The sequence below is a fragment of the Ruditapes philippinarum genome, unplaced genomic scaffold (assembly GCF_026571515.1).
Source record: "Ruditapes philippinarum isolate M1 unplaced genomic scaffold, ASM2657151v2 ctg4448_1_1_1_1, whole genome shotgun sequence".
NCBI lineage: Eukaryota > Metazoa > Mollusca > Bivalvia > Venerida > Veneridae > Ruditapes > Ruditapes philippinarum.
The window spans coordinates 133,984-146,770 of NW_026866428.1; the positions used below are offsets into that span (position 1 = coordinate 133,984).

At 30.5% G+C, this 12,787-nt stretch overlaps 1 protein-coding gene across 7 annotated transcripts in view; it reads right to left on the reverse strand.

Annotated features, from left to right (window-relative positions):
• LOC132732442 (melanopsin-like) overlaps positions 1-12,787 on the reverse strand; it is a 113,758-nt gene that overhangs the window by 79,843 nt on the left and 21,128 nt on the right. For 5 of the 7 annotated variants that reach the window (XM_060718862.1, XM_060718859.1, XM_060718861.1 and 2 more), the window contains exons 3-4: positions 9,843-10,021; positions 4,063-4,172 (exon numbers count right to left, since the gene is read on the reverse strand). The gene's annotated coding sequence lies outside the window, so the exon portion shown is untranslated. Of the gene's footprint in view, positions 1-4,062; positions 4,173-7,830; positions 8,183-9,842; positions 10,022-12,787 lie in introns of those variants that run through there. The other 2 variants (XM_060718856.1, XM_060718858.1) reach the window with 2 other exon arrangements.

Consider the following 12,787-nt stretch of genomic DNA (forward strand, 5'->3'; position numbering starts at 1 on the left):
AAACAAAGAGACATATGATTCTTTACTTTACACATACTAGTACTTGTATAATAAAATTATTGGCTTAATAGATATAATCTGAACAATATGCTAAGACAGTGACTGAAAGTTTGTAACTCATTGTTGTATAGGCTTATGTCTAGGCTCCTTATATGGTTGTGAAAAGGATATACTCAGAAGCATATAAAATGGATAGCAAATAAGTAACATTACTGAAGACAACTGAGATTTTTTCGTTTGTTTGGGTTTACGGCAGACCAACACAATTTAGGTCACAGGGGTCATTATTAAGGGCCGCAAAACAGGAAAGATACTTTTGGCTAACTTCAGGTGTTACAAATTTTAAGCAACACCAAGGGTCAAAACAACTTCACCAGTGTTGGAGCTAAGAGTTACATAAATACCAGCAATTTGAACCCATTTAATTGTCTCTTATGACCATGCAATGATAAACACTGAGGCTGCAATTCTAGCTGATGCCTCAACCCAAATAAAGGCAACCCTTTAATAATGCCACTGACAATGGGGTAGACGACTTAGAAGCGTGAGCAAAGTTTGATGATGATAATAAACATATATTTGAAGTTTGAAGTAATTAATCCCTACAGAAATAAAGAAAGTATAGAATATAGAAACAAATTACAAATGCACAAACCAGTATATCAGTTAAGGACAGCTCTCCATATATTTTGTATTGTTGAGCTTAAAAATTGATTTTTTAAAATGTTGCATTTAGCACATAACATTTTTTCTTAGAAATAGTTTTATGACTGTTATCTTTTAAAAACAATTTAGTGTAATGCTTATGAAGTAACACATACCTAAGTGACTCTCGACACAAAGAAATAACAAACTGATTTTAATTATACAGAAGGCACAAGGTGACTGGTTACTGTTACCATAATTCTTCTTAATTATGAACAAGAACAAGAAATGTATAAGAAAAAGTTTAACCGACATACTCATATTCACAATTTACCATTCCAATAGTAACAGTCAATTATTCAATACGAAAATTATAACCACATTTTACCTTGTTCTCAGTACATTATATCATACTGAAAAATATCTGACAAATTAACTACAAATTACATGTTTAATTAGTGATTTTATTCACCCACATTCACATTAATAATGACATAAATTATATATACATTCATATATAAAGTATTATATTACCAGAAAAATATAAATATTTTCAATTTATCATAACCTTAATTTTAATAAACCCATATTCACATAAATATGTAAAGTAATGGTTTTTCAAGTATAGACATAATAGATAGAAATAAGTTGTATGTTTATTTTGTACATATAATGTCACCTTCTCAAACATAATGTTTCTTAATCGAAGACAATTTCAAACTTTAATTAATATCATGATTTGTTTTCAATTTTCCAAATTACGTGTAATTTAAACTTGGATTGTTGTATAAAAAAAGTAAAAACAAATCACTTTTTGGAATTTTTCATATTTACAGATATATTACAGATGTGTTATAGAGTGTGCATTTATGTAAATTCTTCATTAATGAAATATAGTTAAGCATTATATGTATGTGCCAAATTATGAGAAAACATAAACAGTTGAAAATGAAAAATTCCAGAAAAATCATGGCTTGGACTGGTTTCAAAATAAAATTGTTTCATGTTTATAGCTGATAACATATAATCAGAGCTGCATATCATTTAGGCAACATAAACCAGTCAACATGTTATTTTGATGTACGTTTATCACATATTTTCAATATCAGTCAGTTAATTATAAAGTTATCTGTTTATGGCCATTATACAAAAAAAAATTCAGAGTCACTGACATCCTGCAATCAAATGTGCAGGCAACATTTTTATTCTCGTCCTCCATCGAGTTCTCTTAAATTCTACTCATAGAATACATCTCTGATACATTCTTTAACTAGCATATTAAGTTTGTAAATAAAAGATGCAAATGTACCAAAAAAGATCGCTGGGATTTGAACTCATGACCACCTGCTAATAAGATTAACTGACAAAAGGTAACATCACTCTACACCATTGGATCACAGGTGGCAGCATCAGTGTTTGGCCACTCCACCCTTAGGCTAACTATAACATATACCAAAATGCAAAACCACCAATTAAAAAAAAAATCCACTATCAAAACTATTGTTATAGAAAGATGAAAAGTCTACTATATATAATGCTACTATTAGACTTGATTATTTAATATAACTTAGAGAACTATATTATAGAAGGTGTAGTTTTAAATCTCCGAGATTCCATAACGGAGTATAATTATTGAGCATATTTCCCGAAAACGAGATCACTGTGTACACATACAATAGGTATTTCAAAGAATTCAACATAAATGACATGGTATATTATAAATAGTTTAGTTTATTCTTAATATTTTTTATTTGGGTATTATACATAATAAGATATATTCACGTGATCATGTAAAGTGTAAAGCACGATTTTTTCAGTGATGTAAATTTCGGATTTAATATCATTAAACATCAAAATAATGGATTATTACTTAGTGTAAATGAACTAAACTACATATCGTCATGTCGGATATAAACAATTTAACTAAAAGTCAAAGAAAAAGGCGAAGACAAGCAGAAAAACATAAAGCGAGTTGATCACCAAGCACGGAAAATGGCGTCCATTATAAACACGTCCTTGTGTACCAAAAATGCTCAATAAAAATACACCAGGAAATATCCTTTGTCAGATTTATCCACTAATGCTGCATATAATGAAAACAATAGTGAAAAAAATCTGAAGTAGTTTATCAAGGATTCGAACTTGCAACTTAATGATTGTTATAACCACTACTGGTCATCGGGCGATAATTATGCATGAACTCAGTATCGGGAACTTTACTATCACTAAATATCAATAAGTACAGTACGTTGTAATGAATTATGGAAACTTAGGTAAAAATCTCCATAAAAATTAATCAGTCTCAGGTCAATATTGCCAAACAAATTATATTACATAAAATAGGTTAGTATTTGCTTTTCCAGAAATTCATAAAGTTCTTTAACTTGCTTCTTTATTTTAAGTATCAGATAATTGTATTAAATTCTCACAAATAAATTAAATAAATACATCTCTATAACATGATATATTAATATGTTTTGTGTTACAATTTATGTTAACTGGAAAATGTTAAATAATATCACAACATCTGTGGAAGATGTACTGTGTTGTTTTAAACGAGAAAATAATCATAATTTACAGTTTTAAGCATGGAAAACTCATGCAAAAACTGAAAATTTTCTTCATAAAATAAAGGATCACTCAACAAATCTTGGCATTTGTAATCACAATTTTTGATCTAAATGCAAAATGATACCACTACAACATTTCCAATGTCTGCAAATAACTGCCAAAATAATTTTTTTTTTATAAATTCTTGCACATTTTTGAAAGCAAAAAAAAAATTCCCAAAGAATTCTATAATGTTTGTCTCTATTCATGTTGATTTCAACACAATTTTGAACATGGATAATTAACCAGTTATATTAAGGTAACCAGTTTGTGCACAAATCACCTGCAACTAAATGTCACATGAATTCTGAATCTAAGGTGAGACAAACCAGTGACTTTAAAGCCTGGCCATTTTTGTCCAATGATCAAGACAGCAACACTTTGATCAAAGAATTGAGACTCAGAGCAAACCCTTGATCATTTAAATCTGATTACTGCATTGTGTTGATATTGCAAAATGATTTAAAAGAATTATATATGACTAATGCCATTTACTGCCTAATCAATTATTAAATGCATGCATTATCTACAACTGTAACTCTATAATAACATACTTTTCTCAATTGTACATTATATCCGCCATTATGTAACAGTTGTGTATTGGCGATGAACATTGTATATGTTTATGCCAAATAAATATTGAATTGAATTGAATTGATGCTCTTATTGCAGTTAGAGACGATTTAAATGATCTGATTTAAGACTCAGTGTCCAAGATCAATCAAATTTTATTGAATAATATGACTGTAGAAAAAACAACAAATCATAACATATTTCTATATCATAATTTTAAAGTTATTTACTCACCATTTAGTCAGGAATGTTTCATTCTAATGAAGAAGGAAAGCTGTTGATGTGGAAGTAGGTAATCACTTAAACAACAATTATACCAGCAGTCATATTCCACTTTATCATTCCTGGAATATAATTATACCTCTTAACAAATCACTTCCTATATGATGATGTAACACAGCACTTAGTTGGTTAATATGGAAACAAAAAAACCAAAAAAACAATCAAGTACAACAATTCTTCAAACAATGAAAATTATAGTAAACTTCTTAATCAGTATTGTGTTTTTTTATTAACATAGTATTACAGAATTCTGTCATTTCAAGTGTTATTTTGATATAAGGAGGGTTTTGTTTGTAAACATGTATAATAATATATTGCATAGTATACTTAAATAAACGTCAATAGTGAATTTGTTTATATAATTCATAATAAAATGGGAAAAACAACAAAAAACACCAAAAACATCTATCTGTTTATATATGAATAATACAGATAACACAAGATTGCATCTGTCCCAGTTCATCTGTTGAAGAGTATTAATCATTCAGGGTAACATGTCAGTTACAAATTGCCAAACCTATATAATGTAAACTGTAATATAAGAGCTTAGGTGTTTTGAAATGAGTTCGAGCTTCCCATCCACACTGTTCTTTAAACTGTCAAAAGTTTTTTGTTTTTTTAATTTATAAATAAGATATTGTTTAAATGAAACCTAATTCATGAAGATATACATTTGAGCCGCGTCATGACAAAACCAACATAATGGGTTTGCGACCAGCATGGATCCAGACCAGCCTGCACATCCGCGCAGTCTGATCAGGATCCATGCTGTTCCCTATCAGTTTCACTACTTGTAATAGAGTTGGTAAGCGAACAGCATGGATCCTGATCAGACTGCGAGGAAGCGCAGGCTGGTCTGGATCCATGCTGGTTGCAAACCCATTATGTTGGTTTTGTCATGACGCGGCTCATTTGTGCTTAACATCTTCTAGGATGGGAGTTGAGGGAAAGTGGGGTTAGTTTGGTTCCATGAAAACTTTCAACTTGTTGACACTAAGTAAAGTACTATTACAATTGTAAAACTTGGGACCTTCATTAGCTTAAATTTAAAGCCTCATTTAAAAGAATTCTTAGTAATTTGAGTTGGAGTTTTAATAAAGGGGATTGACTTAAACCCTGTGACCACTGGACACCTAATAAAGCACTTCAAGAACGCCAAGGGTAAAACAACTGGTCCGATTAATGCAAACCCTTGAAAACAGTCCTTTTCAAAATTTTAAATATTTTTATAAATAAATCAAATAACTATCATTATTTACCGGTGGCAATTAGTAATTCAATTTTTCATCAAAGAATCAAATGTTGTAAATTAAGTTGACACTGACAACTGATATGATATAAACTAAGACTCACAGTTTTTACCTCATAAAACTGCTGATGGCAACTGATTCTACATTAACTCAATAATTGCAACAACAGTGCAGACCATGAACAGTGGACCGCACATTTGGTAGAAAATATTTTGAAAATGTTCCTAATGAGACTGAATGATGGACATATTACATATGGTAAGAGTTAACTAACACTTTATCCTAGATGGTATGTAATCACATACTTTAATGAAACATATCCCCGCAATTTTTTGTGCACTTTTCTTCTCTAAGCTATCTTATCCTGAAGTGGACTGATAAGTGTTTTTTTTCTACAACTGACATTCAAAATATTTGTTGTGTCACATTTAACCGCATAAACACGTGTAAATAAAAAATCCTGTCAATATATTTCTGTATTAAGTACAGTGCAATTAAAATAACTTTAATGACCAATAAGCTTTAACTTTTGGTTATTAATACATGTACATTGTATTATATGTTACTAAATATAATAATATATGAATAATAACATGTTTAAACCCATAACCTGCCAAAATTCAAAATATGGACTGATCAAGCTGCCATTTTGGACTGTCTTTTATCAATTATGTCTTTTATCAATTATGTCATTTATCAATTATGTCCTTTATTATGTCTTATATCAATTATGTCTGTTATCAATTATGTCTTTTATCAATTAAGTCTGTTATCAATTATGTCTTTTATCAATCATGTCTTTTATCAATTATGTCTTATATCATTATTAATGTCTTTTATCAATTATGTCTTTTATCAATTATGTCTTTTATCAATTATGTTTTTTATCAATTATGTCTTTTATCACTAATATCTTATGAGGATATCAAGATGAAAATCTTGGTCAGTCAACAGTAATAGAACCTGGCCTGACTGCATTGATACTGCAGGCTGGCCATGCTATATACATTTGGTAAAGGCTTATTAATTTTGGTTCCAGCTTGGTAAGGGTTAATGCAACTTCACAGCAACTCCTCCCCCCACACACCCCCAACTACACAGAAACATTTTCTCAATAGCTCTTCAACTTTTCCTCCAGACCATTCAATCAATTCAAGTTTGTGAGGTATTTCTTCCCTAGATAAATAATGTTACTTTGAATTAAATAAATAAACTTAAATACTGTAAAACACTGCTTAGAGATTAATGTTAAGTCATTTAAAATTCAAAAGTGACCCAATACTGATGTACAAACCATAATTATGCTGTGTTGCCGATATGTCAATTTCATGAAAGAAGTATTTCTTCTATAATATATAGACTTATGCTTGAGCGCCAAGTTGAAATTATCATACTAAAACAAATCAAATCTTATGTTTAAATGTAGAAAACAATTAAACTTTTCATAGAGTGTCTACATATTATTTAGTTGATTAATGATTGATCACAAAAATGCATGCATTATATTATTATTAGTGAATGTACAGACATGATTCATGAATTAATTTTAGGCACCAAAATCTATCCAATGTCAAAATCTCTGGTAGATTGATGGTTATGTTTCTAATTCTGGTGTTATAGCAATAACTCTGATGAAAATCTCAATCACTAGAGGATCCCTATATTGTTTCTAAATCTCTGGAGGTTAATTCATTGTGCACAAATAACAACCATGACTGGGCATAAAAGATGAAGGCTTATACAGGGAGGAATTGTCTCCTTATCCATCAGTATCTCTCAGAGGAACGTTCCTACAGCCTCCACAATGTTGTTAATGTCCAGATAAAAAAATATAATCATTATTCTAATATACAAAGAAGTTTAAGAATCGTATCTCTAAATGGTTAATTGAAAAACAACAACAACACCAACATCAACAACAATTCAATAACGATCTTGTAATGATAACTTTCTGCAGTACAAATGAATGTTTAGAACAGCCCTGGAATAAAATCTGTGACAGAGCACAGGGAATTCACAAATATTTTTCATTACAAGTCTACAAATTGGTAATAGTATACATATCATATAGGGGCAGGCCATTTCACTTGTTTAGATTTTCTGTTTGGTCTTCACACCAATATCACATTTTTGGTTATGTCCTGACCTTATTGACTTTCCTGGATAAAATTTAACAAGTAATTATCAATTTCTGCATAAACAACTGACTGCTTATTGGCTGCTTTGATTTTGAAATAGTACATTGCTTGTTTAAGAGTCTTCAATTATACCAAAATACTTAAAAATGAAGGAGCCAAAAGACTGAGTGGATTAATGCACTGTTACAGTACACTGCTGACCTGACTCTAGTCTAGACACCAAGTCAGCTAGCTTAGAGCTTAAAGTATCTAATCACTGTGTCATGTATTCAAAGAGTTGAATAACAAAATATTACAAACTGCATTAAAAAATAATATATTATCTCACTCACCTAACTGTGATATAGAAATGTTCTTCCTTATTTACACAGTACCGGTAAATTGAAAGTATGCTAAATATCCAGATTATAAAAACACTTCAATCTTATAGACATCCTCTTTTGATAAAACAAGAAATGTTAACCACACTATCCAATATTCAGTTCAGTTTACAATTAAATTCTATAAAAGTCCTGGATGAAATGATTATGTAAAACTTCGGAACATATAAAGTCAAAAATGACCAGAAATAAACCCCAATTCTTAAATATCCGGTTCAATATGTTAGGTTTACGTGATTTACAGCAAGCACTTTGAACTAATTTCGTGAAAATATAAAACTTATTTCATGGAAAGTCAAATATTTGGATTCCGGTTTTTAAGTAGGCCAGTACAAAGCTTAATAACATTATCTCTGCTTTATCCTATATTATAGCAACTGTGGAAATGAATACACTATACCCATCAATTGTGAGAGAAAGACAACATGACTAAATCAATTAAGGTGCTGATTTAATTGTCAATTTTGATGCATGATTGACAATTAATTGTGACAAGACTGTCCCCTATAGGCCAATAAAGCACCCCTATACTGTCTGACAATTGGACACTGACAATATGTAACCTGTTAATACAGTTTTATACCCGTATAATTGATCTACAATGAGTTTATTTTCTATTTCTCTAGTAAATTTTATTAACAGATTACTATGCCCCTGTTAAATTTAAAGCTGTAGATCTGTAAATAAACTTATGACTTCTGAATTTACAATATACAGTTTTATCAAGTATTTATTCCCTTCTTCTGTTTAATTCATTATCAAATTGTGAGGCTCCTGTTTATGTTATCAAGTTCATCATAATACTTCCATTAAATGAAAACAAATCATCATAGCGATTTAAAATTTATACTTATGTGATATTTCATATATTTAATGATATTGGTTTACAATTTTTTTCTTATGGTTTGATAATAATTGTTGCACCGACACAATAGAAGTCATATGGACACTTTCTACTTCAAGACTAAACAATGCATTTAAAGCACCTGCGAGGAGCAAAGTACCATTGAATGAAAGTGCTATTTTTAAAGTCTCATATTATCAGAACCGGTTGTTTAGATATTTAAAGTTGGGAGAAGGTCAATATTACTTTTGTATTGTTTCCACTGCACAACTGCACCAGTTCTAATCAAGTTACGAGTTAGTGTTTTGTCATATTCATGTATTATAAATAACCAGTTCATGTCTACTGTGTTTATTGATAGACCTCTACTCCGAGTCCTTAATATTTGAATACTTGAGTAACAATAGATTTGACATGTGCTCTTTTGTTAACAAAATATGTTGTTGTGAAATAATCTTATTGTTATCCACTAATCTGATAATTAGAATAATACAGGTCAGGGATCTATGCATTATTGCCGTTTATTTGGAGAAGCTGATCTTTACAATTGTAAAACATGGGTCAGTATTGATATAACAAAACCCTGGAAATACCTTGTCAATTTCCTCAGTTGGTACATTTTAACAGAATGATAAAAGTTCAATGTTGAACTGTGAAACCAATATTACAAGATTTCTAGAAACCACATCAGTCTCGTGATTAGCTGTTTTTCTTTGTAAAAACAATTTGAAATGTATCATTCAAATAAAGTATAAATAAACAATTTAAAAGTGAGTAAACCTAAAGATCATCAGATTGACAATTTTGCATGTTATAAAGAGCCTGTTTGTGTATTTAACATTTTCTACCATTTTAATAAGATGGTTTAAAATGTATTCAGTGCTTTGTATGGTAAGTTTTACAACCATTCACACACCTCTTTAAGTGCAATGCATCATTCATGGTAGAATTCAACTATCAAAAGTGTAAATTTTAGAAATTTGTGACATTCCCAGGGCATGGTGTTAAATAATGAAACCATAAATGTGACACTTTTATGTTACATTATTCCATGGAAAGTGCCATATGGTCCACAATTACAAGAATATATGTGCCGTTATCAAAAAAATAATTTCTTTACCTTAAAATCTTTCATATGTTTGATGTTACCAAGTTCACATTCATGCCAACAATTTCTGTACATTATGCAACAGATGTTGAAAAACCATGTAGCAGCTCAAAAAGAGTTGAACTGTTGACATTTAACATTCCTATATACCAGGAGAGGGTCATTTGTTGCTATTATGTTTAGGAAACTACCTGAAAATATAAAGACTGAAATATATGCACAGAACATAATAATTATGCTTAGGATTTGATACAACATATTTGTACAGGTGTGTTGAATAATGTTTTCCTTACATAAGTCAACAAATTTTATAATTATACACAAATGTATATTATATATATAAACAAGTTCTTTTTATTAACGTATCCTTCCATATTAAACATCATCAACGAACTTGTCAATTTTTCAGTCTTGACAAAATCATTACTCATTTTTAAGGATATATTTTAAAGTAATGTACTGACTTAAGAAATAATATATCAAAAACAGTGATTTTATCACTCAATAACATCACTGTTTGGAGTTCGGATAAGAGGAATTATATAATGATGTGCATCCGCATGACAAAAATGATGTTATCAAACAATAAATTCACTGTTTTGGATATATTATTTTGATTGTAACACGACATCAACAAATAAATGCTGCCGTACCTGATATTAACCTATATTGTGTCTTATTTGTGTACGTACGTATTTTCAGTGCGTCACAATTTTAGTGGTTATGTCACTTGTATAATGATTATGTCACATGTCTAAATATAGAATGTCAAACTGTGATTTTATTGCATAATAACACACACTTTCGGTTCTTCTATGTTCAATGGGGAAAATGTAGGTTAATATCTGTTTCGGAAATGAGAAATTTACTAGTAATAGAATACCTTGAAAAAGATTTGAAATAAAGTTATGGTTGTGGGCAATTACAGATAGTTACAGTGGTTCTTGTATGTTGCATTTCCTTTCATGATGAAATTTTATTGAATTACTCTGTAATAAGTCCAAATAGAGTTACAGTTCTTGAGCACTGCACTTCCTCTCATTGTGCTTGACCATTGTATGAAGTTGCATTGAATTCCAAACATTAGTTTTTAAGTTATGCACCAGACAAGGAAAAGGAACAAAGGGCAATAACTCTACAAATACAAATGGAGTTATGGTTATTGTACACTGCACTTCCTCTCATTGCTTTTGAACATTGTATGAAGTTGTATTGAATTCCAACTACTAGTTTTCAAGTCATGCACTTGACAAGAAAAAGTAAGAAAGGGCAATAACTATGTAGAGTTATGGTCCTTATGCATTGCACTTCATCTCACTGCGCTTGACCATTGTATGAAGTGGCATTGAATTCCAACCATTAGTTTTAAAGTTATGCACTGGACAAAAAAGCAACAAAGGGCAATAACTATGTAATTAGTCCAAAAAGAGTTATGGTTCTTGAGCACTGCACTTCAATTTATTGCACTTGACTGTTGTATGAAGTTGCATTGAATTTCAACCATAAATTTTCAAGTTATGCACTAGGCAAGAAAAATTAATGAAGGGCAATAACTTTTTAATTACTTTAGATAGAGTTATGGTTCTTGTGTGCTGCACTTCCTCTTATTGGGCTTGACCATTGTATGAAGTTGGCTTTAATTCAAACTAGTAGTTTTTAAGTTATGCTCTGGACAACGAAAAGTAACAAAGGGCAATAACTCTGTAATTAGTCAAAATGAAGTTATGGTTCTTGTGCACTGCACTTCCTCTTATTGTGTTTGACCATTGTATGAAGTTGTCTTGAATTCAAACTAGTAGTTTTTACTGTATTTACTGACCTTCGGTCAGAAAATACAAAGCTGACATTCAATCTCCGTCACAGAATTTCACGACAAACCTAACAACAAGTAGTTCACAAAACAGCTTAAAACTAGCAATTTAAAAGAAAGAAATATTTTTATTTTGTTACAAGTATCCAACAAATTACAACGCATTCAAAGTTTAAAAGTAGCGTTGTCTCATAGAATTGTCAATAAATGCACAATCACAAATTACGCGGATGAATGTGATTTTAATCAATGAAAATGCTATTTTTAGCGATGTCCATTACCGAAACTACACAAATAAATCTGTCACTGCCGAGAAGTGGAATATATAGATATGTCTGACTGTTTCGGCGAGAAGATTTGCGCTAAATTATTTAATTCAATTTTAAACAACAGGTTTATCCTGAACAAAATACCTCGAAATTAGTAAGGATTACAAACCCGAAATGCAATGGAAGTTGTAAATTTAGAAGGACTAGATTTTATTCAGGCATCGTTGATATAATTTCTCCGTGGTGCAGGGGTAACGCGCTTGTGTAGTGTGTGAGAGGTCTGGAGTTCAAATCCCAGTCGAGGCAACTTTTTTTTAAATTCTTTTTTAAGTGTCATTGTAAAGGAAGTTATAGCCATGATATGCAAGGATTAAGTGTGGCTGTCATAAAAAATGAATGTAAATGATTTTTTGATGCAACTCTACTGTAATTATGCAAAATTCCGTATGTATCAAACTTGGTGCCTTGCAAAATAAATTATAGTACAGAAAAATAAACTTATTCAGGAAAATACATACAGATATACAGTACGATTTCGATTGCAAAGATCAGAAAATATCACAGAGCTTGCAGCCCTTTGATTAAGTTATGCTCCGGACAAGGAAAAGTAACAAAGGGCAATAACTCTGTAGTTAATCATGATGGAGTTATGGATCTTGTGCATTGGACTTTCTCTTAAATTGCTTGACCATTGTATGGTTGTATTGAATTCCAACCACTAGTTTTCAAGTTATGCTCAACCTACCACCGTTAACACTACAGATTTAAAAGTTTAAACGGAAAAAAATCATCAAGTCATATGTCATTTATATACCCAAAGAAAACCATTTATTAATCAATTAAGAATGTTGTTTGAGATTATTGGTAACATATGTCAT